Consider the following 16,452-nt stretch of genomic DNA (forward strand, 5'->3'; position numbering starts at 1 on the left):
TCCTTTGTGGGGAGTACTCAATCCCATAGTAATATAGTATTATACATAATATAGTATATAAATAAGTATTATAAGGCGGGAGGACTGTTATAAAATAGTAAGAGGTCTGCTAGAAAAATCTCACTTGAAAAAGGGATGGATAGGTTGCTTGGGTGCTTTCTTTTGAGGGTGAGGTTAAGGGGCCTTCTCAGGACAGTACTCTAGGTCTGGAAGGACTATAGGGTCCCTTGGAAAGAGGGGCTCACACAAAAGGAAGGAGAGGTGTTTAACTGTTTATGGACTCTGGTGAAAGTCCTCTGCATTTTTTGTCTGTTTAAATAAAGTTTGTCCTATATTCACTATCGTGCCCAACTCAAACATCATTTCCTTCATGAAAGCTTGTAGGGGTGTGTGTGTGTGTGTGTAATCTTTCACTACCACTGGTCTGTTGCAAAAAAAGCCCTCTAGAGTGCTGGGCCTGGACTCAGGAAGATCTGAGTTCAAATCTAGCCTATGACACTTACTAGTTGTGTGACCCTGGGCAAGTCAATTAACCTATTTGCCTCAGTTTCTTCATCTGTCAAATGATGATGCTAATAGCCCCTACCTCCTAGGATTATTGTGAGGACCAAATGAAATAATAATTGTAAAAGTGCTTAGCACAAAGTGCCTGGAACATAGTAAGTGCTATATTTAGCTATTTTTTATTATTTAATTGAGTAAATATTTCTTCTTATGTTCCATCTGTTTCCTTCTCTTAGAATGCCTTTCATACTCCCTATATCCACCTGCTCATTTTCCTCTCTCCCTTCAGTGCCCAAGTCGGATACCACCTTCCCAGATAGCCCCCAATCAGAAGTGAAGCTTTTCATCTTCTCACCCAGAATGGCACTTTCTCAGTATGCCTTTCTTTATAGTTTTTTGTGTATATGTCTTATCTCTTCTAGTGAGTGTAAGATCCAGGAAGTCAGAGGCTACAGCTTCTATTTCCCACAAAAGAACAGCACAGTGTCTTGACACTGTAGGTCATAGAATCACAGGACATAGATTTAGAGCTGGAAGTTACTTTAGGGGTCATCTAGCATAACTTCCTCACTTGACAGATGAGGAAACTGCAGCACAGAGTTTGCCCAAAGCTACACAGGTGGGATTTGAAGCAAGGGTGGGATTTGGACCTAGGTCCTCTGACTCCGAATTGAGCTTTCTTCCCACTATACTACACTGCCTGAATACATATTATTTGAATACTCTATGAATACCTTCTACTAACTTGTTATGTGACCACTCTTTCGGTCACCTCCTCTCTAAAATGAGGGGATTAGATTATCACCTATTCTCAACGCCCCTTCAGGGAGTTCACAAGATCAAAACTATTTTCATAATAATACTAAGACATTATCTGCCACTAAAATATACCTCCCCTTTCCGACTACATATCTATGTGAGGCCAGATTTTCCTCATATACTTCAACCAAAACAACAGACTGCAACAGATTGACACAGAAGCAGATATGAAAATCCAGTTGTCCCCTATTAAGCCAGACTTAAAGAGATTTGTAAAAATGTATAAAAAATGTCATGCTACTATTTTTTGTTTTGGAAAAAAAAATTTTTATAAGACATATTTTTTGTTAACATATAATGGGTTTATTATTTTTAATGAATAAACATTTTTGAAAATTTACCTATTTTAATACAGTAAAAATCAATGGATATAATCCACACAAACAAAAACTCTTTGTTGTCCTCAGTAATGTCCAAGAATGTAAAGAAGTCCTGCCTGAGACTGAAAAGCTCAAGAACCAAACTAGACCATCTGAAAGTCTTTTTTCTGCTCTCAATACTATAAACCTATGAAATGAAACCATCTAATCAAGTCGCTTTATGGAACTGCTTAGCAATCTAGGGGAAAGTATTATAAACAAAAAACTTTCACCAACTATCCTCACTACTTCTACTTGGGACTTAACAAAACAACTGGGATTTATACTGAGGTTGGAGGGAGTGGAGAGACTGTTATTATTGTGGGGTTTTTTTTTTAATGTTTTTTTAATTGGTGCAGGTAACTGATGTCATTTCAGTGGGAGCTCTTATTCATAGGAGCAGATCCACAACTCTTCTGTAACCTCCAGGACCTCACATGGGAGCAATGAGAAGTAGCTGGTAGCTTTCTTTCAAGCAATGAGCATAGCAGCCTTCGGGGAGGATGGAATGTGGGGGGAGTCTGGTGCCCAGGGTCCTGACCAAATGTCAGACTTAAGTGAAGACAGTGCTCAAATACCTTGCTACCATGTGTTAGCAGTTTCCCAGGAAATGCCATCTGAAGGAGAAAAGGAGCTGTGGTGCCCTGGATGCCTTCCCCATGCTCCACCCCCAGCTGTACTGTGCCCATGACAGCTCTTTCCCCTCTAAATATACCCAGTTTGTAAACACTAGTAGGATTAGGTGCAGAGTTGTAAGATAAAGGGAACAGACCCATTTGGTAAGAATTTCTGACTAAATCACTTCTGTTCACTGCCCAACTTCCCAATGCTAATTTCTGGTCTCCTGTTGCTTCTGCTGGACAAATGTGGGTCTCCAGGACAAAATGGAATAAAAGATTCAAATTCACCTCCAGCCAAGGTAGTGGGTATGGTTCTTTTCCTCTCCCACTTATGAGTATCCATCCACTTTGCTACTTACTGGAGCTCCCTCTCCCTCCCCACCCAGATGTCCCCTCTCTAGTACTTGCTAAGGATCATTTGGTCCCACACCATTTCACACTGGTTCCAAACTCCATTTTACAGTGGAGCAAAACCAGGGTGAAAAGTGTCTGGCCCAAGGTCACAAAACAACTCACTGTAGCCTTCTTCCTCACCTCCCACCTAATCTAAGCTTGAAACACACACGTCTGTTACATTAAAAAAAAAACACTCGCTTAAAGGCCTTCCTCTTTAATGACAGTCTTTATGTAACAGGTGGGGGTTTTCCAACTGAAAGCAGTTGGTTCCTTCAGGCTAAGAAAGGTTCAGTCAGGGAGAGTGGCGTCTAGTTTATCTATGACACTTCTCCAACATGAATTCTCAAACATCTAACTATAAGCCTTATAGTAGTTTTCTATGCAGATCTGAATGTCCAAATGAGGGAGACTACAGAGATAGCAGTGCAAAGGGGAGGAAGCAGCCTCCCACGGAGCCAGAGAGCTGCCTGCATGCACTACTACAGGGCTTTCACTGGACACACACGCACCCCTCCTCCCCACCCCCGCCCCACACCCCAGACTCTGGGTAAAAGATGAGGGTGATAAATAAGTGGTTGTTTTTTGTAAAGGGCTTAAGAAGGATAGGCGAGTAAGAGGGCAGCTTGCTTGGCATAAAGTGTTGGACTTTATTCATGCTGCATTAGCTTCCACGAAATAATAGCTCACAAACAGCTGACCCCTGACCCAGTAAGCAACAGGCAGATTCCATTTTTCCTGGGTTGCACTGAGCCAGCGCTCGCCGTCGGCACTTAACCTTCTCCTTTCTCACTGCCAACACTGGGTGGCACTAAGTAACGCGGGGGCCCCGCCGTTTTCCAGACAGAGAGCTCTGAATGCGGCGCTTGTAATGCCCAGACAGGGCCGGGGCCTGTCGTAACAGCCAATGGTTTTGTTTGAGAAACTTTGCGCTCAGATGGTTGTAACCGGAGAAAGGCCGGCCTCACGTGGCACATTCTGTACTTCCTTGGTTTGTTAGATGGCTGCGCCTGGGTCTGCGGCGCACGCTCTCTTGCAGGGGAGGGGACTCCATGTGCTGTTGCTGCCCATGCAGCTGCTGTGGCTGCTGCCGGCGTCTCCCAGGCAGATTTCCGGGAGGGCGGTGGAGGGGAGGATTCCCCCTCCCCCAGTTTCTTTTTTTTTTTTTTTTAATTCACCAGTGTGTTTTGATGTTTCTGGTCTTAGGATGAAAAGCTACAAATCCTTTTTTTTTTTTTTTAGAAAACAAAAAAAAAGATTTTAAAATGAGATTAGGATCCGTTGTTTTTTTGTTTTGTTGTATATGTTGTGTTTTTTAACTTCCTGGAGTTACTTTTTTTTGGTTTGGTGTGTCTTGAAGCAATGAATCTTTACCGCCTCTCCCGGTAAATCTACTTCCCTGATCTGTTTTTTGATTGTGATTTTCTTTTCATTAGACCCCTAAAGTTGGGCTGCTCCGGCCTTGCTAGGTGGGGGTGAAATAAGCAAAAAGCCAAGCGCGCAGAAAGGACTGGAGGTTCAGAGCGGGAGGAGGGGGGAGGGAGGGAGACTGTGGAAAAGGAGGGGGAGGGGGAGAGGAAGGGGCAGTAAAAAATTAGGAGCCACTGGCTACTGAAGGGAAGTGGGGGAGTCGAGGGAGATGGGGAGAGGGAGGAGCAGTTAAAAAACTAGGAGCCAGCGGCTACGGGAGGGAAGGGAGGGGGAGGGGAAGGAGGAGGAGGAGGAGGAGGAGGATCGTCTTCTAGAGCTGCGCCCAGACTTAGGAGAAAACAAGCCAGTCAAGTCCCCTCCCTCCAGTAGTGAAAGCCGGGCTGAGCTCTTTCTTAGCGCTTTTGTAGCGGCTGGGCTGGCTGATTCACGCTCAGCCCGGCTCCTATCTACAATGCGAGGTCACTAAAGAAAGCAGGCAAGGGAACATAACCGGCTACTTCTGGGTTACTGATTTATAATGGACATTCTGTTAGATAATGTCAGCTTCATCTTGGCAGTTCCAGGTGAGGAGACTGGCTTTTTTTTTAAAGCAATAAAAATAGAAAAGTTACAAAGACGCCTTCTCCCTCCAGCTTGGAAACAGAAAGTCCCTGGGCCATGTGCGGGGCTGGAGGGGAGGGGGCGGGGTGGCCGAAGAAAATGCAGAATGCTGGACCGCTGGAGAGATAAAGTGGGAGGGGAGACGGTGGGGGTGAAGAGGGGGAGTGCTTTACTTTGCTAAGGAAAAAAAAATGATTTGCTTTTCAAAAGGGGTCGGGTCACCCTGGCCCTGGATTAGTGGAGCTGAATGGCTGGGAAGGGGGCGGGGGAGACATAAAGAAAAAAAAATACGTCCATTCAAGAGAAGATAGACCCTTCTGCAAAGTTACCTAGTTTAAGTCAAGGATATACCCCATTATCGAGTCACTTTTTTCAGCCTCTGTTGTGTAAAGTACATCCATTAAAAAAAAGTTAAAGGAGCAATTTAATAATTCACACGCTGGGTTTCTGGGCATGTAATATGTTTCCAGATCAGCTCCGGGATGCCGTTTGTAGGCGAACTAGTGATGGTGATGCTGAGAATGCATGATCTTTGACTAGAGACAAAATACACAAATACTTGATCCAAAACAGTGTTTTTTAAAAAACAGTATAATAACCTAATCCTACCTATCTATTACGTCCTATATCATGAGGTCTTCTACCCTTTAGACCAGGGTTCTTAAATCCTTTTATCTTCCATGGACCCCTATAAGATGGTCTGGTGAAACCTATCCGAGCCCCTTCTCAGAATCATGTTGAAGGAAATGCTACATTTCATTTAGAGGTTAGTGAAAATAAAAATGTGATTCCCCCACTGCCATCTAAATTCAAGAACTCTCTGAAATCTATCCCCAGAAGTCAGGTGAAGAATGATGTTCATTAGCCCATTTCTCCCCAAAATGGGGAATCCCTTTATATAGCTGAATTTTATTGTGGAGACCAGGACACTATAGAAGTCGCTGGTGACATAGAAACTGTCCAGATCATGTGTGGCATACATTACCTGAAGCCACTTTTTACAGAACGTTCAGGTTCTGTTGTACTGTGTACTTCATTAGATATGTTCTCTCAAGGCTTCCATTACTGCTGAACTGGGATGGCTTGGGTAGGCTCCAGGCAAAATTCCTCCCAAGAGAGAGAGCCCTTTCTGGTTCTGGCTTGGGAGACTGCCTCCTTGACTGACCATGGCCAGAGAACCTGTCCTCAAAAGAAGGCCAAGGAGGTGGGAGCTGGTGACTGACTTTCCCATGGATTGTCCCCTGGAATGTACTATATGCTTAGCTTTGACTTCTGTATTGTGGCTTATGTCTGGGCCTCCTGGATCTTTGACCACTTGCTGTGTCCTCAAACAGATCTCTTGCTGCTGTCCCATATAGTCTCTGGTCCCTGTCTTCCTTCCCAGGTAGGAAGACCTCTAACCTTTCCCCAAGCTCTGTCTCAGCTCCTCGGGGCTCTTCCTCCAAATAAATATATTAACTGCTGGGTTTTGAATGAGGCATTTCCCTTCTTCATAGTCCAGGGCAAACTGATCACTTCTAAAAAAAACCCTAGGCCTCAACAAAATGCTCAAAACCCCAAACAAACCCAGAGATATTAAAATGTTTGCCTTCTGTCCATTGTTAGGAAGAGAGGGTTTGACCAAAACATAATTTTAGCCCAGGGATTTTGTCAGTTATGTGCCAAATGTAAAAATAACCCCTACAAACTTTTTATTAATCTTGTATAATTTATTTTGAGTGGTCTGACTGGGAATATTAAAAATGTATTCAGAAGTTACTTTCAAATGTGTGCTTTTAAAAAGATTTGCTACATCCTTAAATGTGTATATATTTTTAAAAAGTTATCATGGGGTTAACACTTTTAAAATTGCCAGTGAAATGAATTTTTATATACCAAATCTTAATTTTTCTATGGATTTTTATTTTTTAAAATTGGGGACACATTTCTCTGAGAAACAAGTATTTCCTATTTTAAACTTATTAACCGTTAAGAAAAAAAGCATTAAAGATACATAAACAGGAAGAAAGGAGTCACACATGAAACTATTTACATGTTTTTGAGCCATAATTTCAATTTAAACAAGATTACTACTGAAACTTAATGCAACGGAAAAACCTTTATTATGCACATATGCCCTTACTGTGTATGTAAAGCTGGTTAAACACTGGGAATATAAATTTGCCCTGCAAGAGTTTACATGTCCACTGAGAGAGCACATACATGCAGGAGAGGTCTGCCAATTGAGTGGCTAGATGGGCCCAGAGGCCTATGAAGTGTGGTAGTATATTCTTTTGAACTCGTTTTCTTCTGTATTAGAAAGTGTATAGTGCATTAAGGGCAGTAGCTAGAGTGCTAGGCCTAGAATCAAAAGGACCTGAGTTCAAATGTGGCCTCAGACATGGGCTGTGTGACTCTGGGCAAGTCACTTAAATGCTGTCTGCCTCAGTTTCCGCATTTGTAAAGTGTGGATAATAGCATTTTATCTGCCGGAGTTATTGAGAGGATTAAATGAGATAGTAATTAATTTAGCACAGTACTTGGCACACAATAAGTGCTATACAAATGTTATTTATTATTATTGCTGTTGCTATTTTTAGATAGTTGTAATCAATGTATCTGCTTCAGAATGTTCATTATGTTTATTTCATACTCCAGCAAGATAATGCTTAAAATTCTTCAAACTAGGCTTCAGCTATATGTGAACCTAGAATTACCAGAACAGACTGGTTTTCAGGAAGGCAGAGGAACTAGAGACCAAATTGCCAACATTCACTGGATTATGGAGAAAACAGAGGAGTTCCAGAAAAACATCTGATTCTGCTTCATTGACTGCACTAAAAACCTTTGACTGTGTGGATCACAACAAAATGTGGCAAGTCCTCAAAGAGATGGGAGTATTAGCTCATTTTGTCTCCTGAGGAACCTGTACTAGGGTCAAGGAATAACAGAACCAAATGTGGAACAACTGATTGGGGAGTACAAGGCTATATATTGTCACCTTATTTATTTAACTTAATATGCAGAATGCATCATGTGAAACTCCAGGCTGGATGAATCAAAAGCCAGAATTAAGGTTGTTGGGGAAAATATCTTCTCAGATATGCAGATGATGCCACTCTGATAGCAGAAAGTGAATTGGAATTAAAAAGCCTCTTGGTAAAAGAAAAGAGGAGAATGTACAAGCTGGCTTGAAGCTTAACATAAAAAAACACAAAAGCTAAAATCTTGGCAGCTGGTCCCATCATTTCTGGGCAAATAGAGGGAAAAGAACAGAAGCAGTGTCAGATTTTATCTTCCTGGGCTCAAAGATCACTGCAAAACAGTGACTACAGTAGTCATAAAATTAGAAGATAATTGTTCCTTGGAAGGAAATTTATGGCAAATCTAGATAGCTGTAGCACCAACACGATATTCACAGCACCTACAGCAGCTATGGATATGCCAGCATAAGTCTGAGTTGCAAAGTATAACAGACTCTGCACATGAAAGACAGAACCAAAACATTTTTTCGAACACTAGAAAGCTGAATCCCAATACTAGAAAGCTAAATCCATCAAAGCAACAAAGAAATCTATACACAATAACCACATAGGGGGCATTGCCGTCCCCAAGCCTTCCCCCTGCTAGGACATTCCCACAAACACTCATAGATAGCTTTCTGCTTCCTCTCTCTCACTCTGATTTGACTTCTCTGACCAACTTCCTCTCAGCTCTCCTCCACCCTTCCTGCTCCACCCATTCAGCAAGCTTCTCCCACCACAAGCTTTATGTGACTCAAACTCATGTCTCCTAAGCTTCCATGGAACTTAAGGAGATCCCTTGGGCCAGTCAATGAATGAGAGAGATCTTTCCATTTACATTACCATTACAATAGCATGCTAAAGAACAGAGACATCACCTTGCCAACAAAGATCTGTATAGTTAAAGCTATGATTTTTCCAGTAGCAATGTATGGCTGTAAAAGTTGGACTATGAGGAATGCTAAGCACCATAGAATCAAAGCTTTTGAGTTAGAGTGCTGAAGAAGACTTTTGAGAGTCTCTTGGACAGCAAGGAGATCAAATCAGTTAGTACTTAAAGAAACTAGTTCAGGCTATTCACTGAAAGGTCAGATACTGCAGCTGAACTTTAAATATTCTGGCCACATATTGAGAAGACAGGACTTGTTGGAAAAGACCCCAATGTTGGGAAAGGTTGAAGGCAAAAGAAAAAGGATCTGGCAGAAGATGAGCGAGAAAGATAGTATCATGGAAACAATGAACATGGGCTTGGAGAGATAGTGGAGGAGAGAAGGGCCCTGGAGCTATGGTCCATGGGGTCCGAAGAGTCAGACATGACTGAATGACTGAATTGTTCTGATTTTGCCTTCTTCACTTTGCATCTCTTTATATACACCTACCTCACTGTTGTTGTGAGGATCAGAGGTGAAAACCTGGCTAAAGTCATTTGGTAAACTTAAAAATTCTATATAAATCTGGCTTATTGTTATTATGGAACAGTATGATTTGGTGGAAAGCCCTGGATTGAAAATCAGAGGATCTGGGTCCAAATCACAGCTTTGCCCTTTAATAGATGGCTAAGTTGACACAGTAAATACAGTCCTGGACTTGAAATTTAGGTAGACCTCATTTCAAATCTTGCCCCAGATACTTAGTAACTTTGTGACCTTTGGTAAATGACAACACCTCCATCACCCTGTTTTTTAATCTATAAAATGGGTATAAAAAAATAGCACCTGTTTCCTAGGATTGTTGTGAGGATCAGACTTTGTATAGATTTCCTAGTTCTGCTCACTTTACATCAGTCCATACAAGTCTTCCAAGTTTTCTCTTCGTAAATCTTAAAACACGCTTTAAGTAACTAGTTGTTGCTGTTGTTGTTACCTGGATAAACTTGGACGCGTCATTTCTATCTAGGTCTCCATTTCCTTATCTGTTAAATGACAGTTGAACTAGATGACTCCTGAGGTGCCTTTCAGCAACGAGACGGTTTAGAACCAAGAATACTTATTGCTCACTTTTGCTGATTTTAGATTAGTTCTCTGACAACATCATTCCACAACCTCATCTCCTTTGTAATTCCCTCTGAACACATATATCACTCTATTCAGATCCTTGTTTTTCTTTCCAATCCAAACTCTATCCTTTGAAAAAAAATTCTGAACTTAAACAACATGAATATTTTCATATACAGTAGAAGGGAGATCATAATAATCGTTAATGTTCATATAGTGCTTTAAAGGTTGCAGAACACCTTACAAGTGTTATTTTGCTTTATCCACACAAGGCACCAGGGTGGGTAGGTACTATTGTTATGTCCATTTTACAGGAAAGTCAGGCAAGATAGAGGTTAAATGACTTGTTCAGGGACACACAGCTAAGAAGTGTCCAAGGCAGATTTGAACTCAGATCTTCCTAACTCTGCATCCAGCTCCCTGTCCATTCATTGCATCATCTAGCTGAAACAATAAATTATGCATAACTTCTTTTCTTTTAAAATATATAATGTTTTATACATATAACATAGTATTGATACATATATAATGTAATTTTCTTTTAAAATATGTAAGTTCAACATATAACTTTCAAAGCTGTCCTGCACATCAGTCATTGTTTCTGGTCTTTCTCTTCTGTGCATTAAAAAAAAACTTCAATGATTCTGTTTTCTTTCTTTTTTTTTTTCCTCTTATAGTTAACCCTTTTTGCCTTCTAGCAACACCCCAATTAAAAGAAGAGAAAAGAAAAAAAGCAAAGTCTTTTGTAATAAAATAAGCATAGTCACTCAAAACAAATTCTTACATTAGGTATATCTCAAAATTCATGTCTTATTCTGCATCTTGAGTGCATTACCTTTCTGTCAGGATGTGGGCAGCATGCTTCATCATGGATCCTTTGGTGTCATGGTTGGTGATTGCATTGATCAGAGTTCATAAGTCTTTCAAAGTTATTGACCTTACATAAATTTTTCTCTTACATCTGCTCATTTAACTCTATACTAATCCATACAAGTCTAACCAGTTTTCTCTGAAATCTTATATTTATCATTTTTTATAGAAAACTAATATTTCTTTACATCAATATGACAATTTTTTTCAGTCATTCTCCAATTGATAGGCACCTCTTTAGTTTTCAGTTCTTTTGTTATATAAAAAATGAAGTGGTATAAATATTTTTGTCAATATGGGTCCTTCTCCTCTTCCTTTGGTCTCTTTAGGGCATAGGCCTAGTAGTGGTATTGCTAGGTCAAAGAGTATCTACAATTTAGTAACTTCTGGGGACTGAATGCCAAATTGCTTTCTGCAATGACTAGACTAATTCATAGTATTTGCCTATTTGCTCACAACCCTTCCAACAGTTGTCATTTTTCTTTTTTTGTCATGGTTGCTTATCTGATAAGGGTTAAATAAAACCTCAGAGTTGCTTTAATTTGTATTTATCAAATGATTAGTGATTTAGAACATTTTTCATATAGCTATTGATAGATTAGAAAACTACCTTTATATCCTTAACCCATTTTATCTATTGGCAAATGACTCTTGTTCTTATACATTTGAATCAGTTACTTATGTCCTGGACATTAGATCTTTGTGGAAGAAACTTTGAAAGGATTTTTTCCAAATTTTAACTTCTTTCTCTTCTAATTTTAACTGCATTGATTTTGCTTGTACAAAATCTTGTAAATTTTATGTAATTGAAATTATCTTCTTTGATCCCCTCCTATTTTAGTTTGGTCAATGGCCTATTCCTCTATCCCTAGTTGTGAAGGATACACACACACACACACACATTGCTTCTTTAATTTATTTATGATGTCACCTTTTAATGTCTAAACCATATATTCATTTGAAGCTTATTGTGTAATATGGAATGAGATGTTGGTCTGTCCCTAATTTCTACCAGTTTTCTTAGCATTTTTTGTCAAATATTAGTCTTTTCCTTAGTATCCTGTATCTTTGGGTTTTTAGAACACTATGCTGTTATGTTTGCTTGCATTTGTATGCTGTGTACCTAATGAGTTCCACTGATCAACTTCTCTCTCTCTTTTTTTTTATTTAGTACCAAATCATCTTGAAAGTTTCTGCTTTGTAGAATAGTTTGAGATCTGGTACTACTGTGACCTCCCCCAGCCTCAAGCCCCCACCCCTTTCCCACTTTTTTCACTATTTTGCTTGAGATTCTTGATCTTTCTTTTCTTCTACATGTCTTTTGTTTCTCCCCCCCACCTCTGTAATCTTTTGGTAGTTTGATTAGTATATCACTGAATAAAGAAATTAAATTAAGTAGTATTGTTATTTTATCATATAACCACTCATGAACAATTAATATTTTTTCAATTATTCAGTCCTGACTTTATTTCTATATAGAAGGTATCCATATAGTTTCTGTGTATATCTTAGCAAATAGATTCCTAAATATGTTATATATTGTATAGTTATTTTGAATGGAATTTTACTTTCTAACTCTTCCTGCTGGGATTTTTTGTTAATAGACAGGAATACTGGTTATTTGTGTGAATTTATTCTGAACCTCAAAATTTTGGTGAAATTATTACTGCCATTAATTTTTTAGGTTGCAAAAAAGCAGTCGTTTTGTTTCCTTTTTACCTTTGTTTATTCTCTAGATTTGTTTTTCATGCCCTAGTGTCACAACCAGCTTTTCTAGCACTATGTTAAATAGTAGTAGTTACAAAGGATAGCTATGCCTTCCCCCTGATTTTATTGGCAAGGCCCCTGACTTTTCTCTAGTACACGTAATACGTGTTCTTGGTTTTAGATAGATGTTACTTACCATATTAATCAAAGTTTCATTTAGTCCTCTGGTTTCTGGTGATGATGGTGTTGTTTTCTAGTAGCAATGAATGTTGAATTTTGTAAATTTTTTGAGCACTTTTTTGTATAATCATATGGTTTTAATTATTTTTCTATTTATGTAGTCTATTATATTTGTAGCTTTTATAATTATGTTTATATAGTCTGTTATGTTTATAGGTTTTTTTATAGTCTGTTATTTTAGTAGAATGATGAGTTGAAGCTACCCTTTCTTTATTACTGGTATGAATCCAACCTAGTCATGGCGTATAATTTTTTAAACATGTTGTCATAGCTTCTTTGCAAGTAGTTTAAAGAGTTTGCATCAGTTTTCATTAGAGATACTAGGCTATCATTTTTCTTCCCTGCTTTGTCTCTCCAGGGTTAGCAAGGCCATATTTGTATAATAGAGTTTGGAAAAATCACTTTTATTTATGTTTTTGCAAACTGTATATGTAACATTGGAATTAATTGTTCTTTGAATGATAGGCTTATTTGTTAATCCATCTGATCCTGGGATTTTTGTCTTTGCAAATTCATTTATGTCTTGTTCAGTGTCTTCTTCTGGTATTAAGGTATTTAAATAATCAATTTTTCTTGTTATGTTAAACTAGGTATTTTATATTTGTGTAAATATCCATTTCATTTATCAATTTTGTTGTTATATAATTAGGCAAAATAATTTCTTATAGTTTCATCTTCAGTTTATTTCCTCTTCAGTTATTTTGAATTCTCCTTGTTCATTTTTGTTCTGATTTGCGAATCCCTAATCTTATGAAATAGGACTTTGATATATACATTCAATATATACATTGATATTCTCATGACCTACACTTTCACTCAATCTCAGACACGTGAAGGGATGGCTACATCTTTTACCTCCCCATCTTCTAAAGGTGATTTGCTTTTATAATCAAGAATTATGAAATATTTCTATCCATCCATAACATCCTAACCTTGTCTTCATCCTAACCAGCACCTCCATTTCCTCCACCTCATCCCAGAGCTCTTGTAAATCACCTTATCTGTGCTTTCTTTGCTTTCCATCCCTCCCAATTTTGACTCTATAGTTAATAAATTTCCTCTTCAGTCAAGTCCTTTTGTCCTATCAGCCAATCGGCAGATGTTGATTAAACACCTACTATGTGCCAGCCATGAAGCTGTAGGTATACTCTCCCCTTGACATAATTTCCTCTTCTTTTTTCTTTTGCTCCAGTCTCTGAAAAAGAGGTGATTCTCCTCACCAAAATCTGTCAATTTACACCTTTATTCCATCTCCTCCAGAAGACTGCATTCATAATGAACATCCCTCCGCACCATGTTGATTCTTTCTATATCTACAGGCTCCTTCCTTGATACACACATGCCAAGGTCTTCCCATTCTTGCTTGACCCTACTTACTGTCACTTCAGATTTTCATTCTATATTCCTCTTCCTTTACACAGTGAAACTCCTAGAAAATGTTATCTATACTTATCCTCTCTGCTATTCTCTCTATATTCACCGTAAACCACCTTCTCCCTCTGAATGTTCTTCTTTTTAGATTTTTTTGTGATACTGCTTTAAGTTTTACTTCTATTTGCAGACTCCTTCTCAATCTCCTTTGCTTGATTGTCATCCAAGCCCTGCCCCCTAACTCAAAGCACCTCAAGACTCTCTTCTTTTTCTTCACTTTTCTTTTTATCTTTTGGTGACATCATTTCCTATGAGTTTAACTATTACCTCTGAGCAAATGACTCTCAGATAATATATTTAGTCCTAGTCTCTATCCTAAGTTTCATTTCCACATTATGTGGATATTCTGAACTATGGAGGTCCTATTGACATTTCAGCATGTCCAAAATAGAACTTAGCTTTTTTTTTTTTTTGCACTTAATAGTATTTTTCCATTTATACGTAAAGAGAGTTTCAGCATCCATTTTTGTAAGGTTTTAAGTTCCAAATTTGTCCCTCTCCCTCCCTTCTCTTCTCTTTTCCCCCCTTCCCCCTTCCTAAGACAGCAAGCAATCCATTGTTACAGGTTATACATGTACAATCATGTTAGACATATTTCCATATTAGTCACGTTGTGAAAGAATCAGAACAAAATGGAAAAACCACAAGAAAGAAAAAACAAAAACAACAAAAAAGTGAAAATAGTATGCTTTGTTCTGCATTCAGACTCCATACTTCTTTCTCTGGATATGGATAACATTTTCCATCATGAGTCTTTTGGAGTTGTCTTAGAGCATTGTGTCATTGAACAGAGCTAAGTCCATCATAGTTGATCATCATGCAAAGTTGCTGTTACTGTGCACAATGTTCTCCTGGTTCTGCTCACTTCACTCAGCATGGGTTCATGTAAGTCTTTCCAGGTTTTTCTGAAATCATCTTGCTTGTAATTTCTTATAGAATAATTGTATTCCATTACATCACATGCCACAACTTGTTCATCCATTCCCCAATTGATAGGTATCCCAATTTCTAATTCTTGGCCACCACAAAAAAAGCTGCTATAAATATTTTTGTAAATGTGGATCCTTTTCCCATTTTTATCATCTCTTTGGGCTACAGACTTAGAAGTGGTATTATTGGGTCAAAGGGTATGAACAGTCTTATAAGTACTTTGGACATGGTAGAACTTACTATCTTACCCTCGTGTGCCAACTGGCCTTTATTTCTAACTACCCTGTTTCTGTCAAATAGTCCATCTTGCTTCTAGACACCTAGGTTCTCTAGATAGCACATCATAGGTCGTCTGCAAAAAGGGATCATTTTGTTTCCTCTCTACCTATGTGTATTCCATCTCCTGTTTCCTAGAATATTCTTTATTCCAACCTCCAGTTATATTCCTGTAATGATTCATTGATACTTTTTTCTTTTCTCTCTTTTTTTGAAATTATCAATAGTATTAAACCTCTTCTTGTAATTCTTCCCTTTAAAAAATCCTTCCTTTTAACAAAAAGTAGGGTATGAAAAATCGACACATTGGCTTCATACAAAAATTTTATTTATTACTTATCCTACAGTACTAGTCCATTACCTGTCCGTTATAGAAAAACATGATTCATTGCCATTCTTCTGGAGTTGTGATTGACCATTGCATTAATCTTAGGTCTTACATCTTTCACAGTTGTATTCCTTTGTAATGTTATATTTATAAAAATTGGGGGTTTCTTTGCATTCTGCGCAGATTGCCTGGTACTCTGTATCCATCCCTTGTCACTTCTTACAGTGCAGTGATATTTCATGATAGTCGTACACTTAGATTTGTTCTGCTACTCTCTAGTTAAAGGGTTGTCCCTTTGTTTCAAGTTTTTGCTAAAAAAAAAACTTGGTCTAAATATTTTTGGCAATATATTCCTTCAGGGTGGCTAGGTGGCTCAGGAGGACCTGAGTTCAAATGTGACCTCAGACATTTAACACAAAAAAATTAGCCATGTGACCTTGGGCAAGTCACAACCCCAACTGTCCTCCAAAAAAACCAAAACCAAAACCCCAAACAAACGAAATATACTCCTTCTTTGATTTCTTTGGAGTATGAAGAAAGGAAACAAACTCGTATGAAGCTCCTGACATGCTCCAGGTACTTTAAATATTATCTTATGTGATCTTTACAACAACTCTGGGAGGCAGGTTCTATTATTATCCTCATTTTATCATGGAGGAAAATGAAGTAAACAAAGGTTAAATGATTTTCTCAGAGTCATAGAGTAAGTTCTAAGGCCAAATCTGTACTCAAACCATCCTGACTCCAGGGTTAGTGCTCTATCCACTGGCCCTCCAGCTGCCTGTAGCACCAGAATAAGGCTAGTAGTGATGTCTGTTGTTCAAAAGCCATGTCATATTGCTTTTCAAAGACATTGTATTAGTTCAAAGCTCCACTAGCCTTGTAATAGTATATATCACAGGCAGCAAGTGTTCTGTAATGTGAGGCACAATTGATAGAAACTAAAGG

The 16,452-nt window shown here is 38.6% G+C and overlaps 1 long non-coding RNA gene across 1 annotated transcript in view; it reads left to right on the plus strand.

Moving 5' to 3' along the window:
* Window positions 1–4,472: 4,472 nt before the first annotated feature.
* Window positions 4,473–16,452, plus strand: part of LOC138155509 (uncharacterized) — a 34,442-nt gene continuing 22,462 nt past the window's right edge. The window contains exon 1 of the long non-coding RNA XR_011166848.1: window positions 4,473–4,689. This is a non-coding gene — a long non-coding RNA (uncharacterized lncRNA). The remainder of the gene's footprint in view (window positions 4,690–16,452) is intronic.

The sequence above is a fragment of the Petaurus breviceps genome, unplaced genomic scaffold, assembly GCF_028583685.1.
Source record: "Petaurus breviceps papuanus isolate PSGF00001 unplaced genomic scaffold, PetGlider_PUasm1.0 91133, whole genome shotgun sequence".
NCBI classification, from domain to species: domain Eukaryota; kingdom Metazoa; phylum Chordata; class Mammalia; order Diprotodontia; family Petauridae; genus Petaurus; species Petaurus breviceps.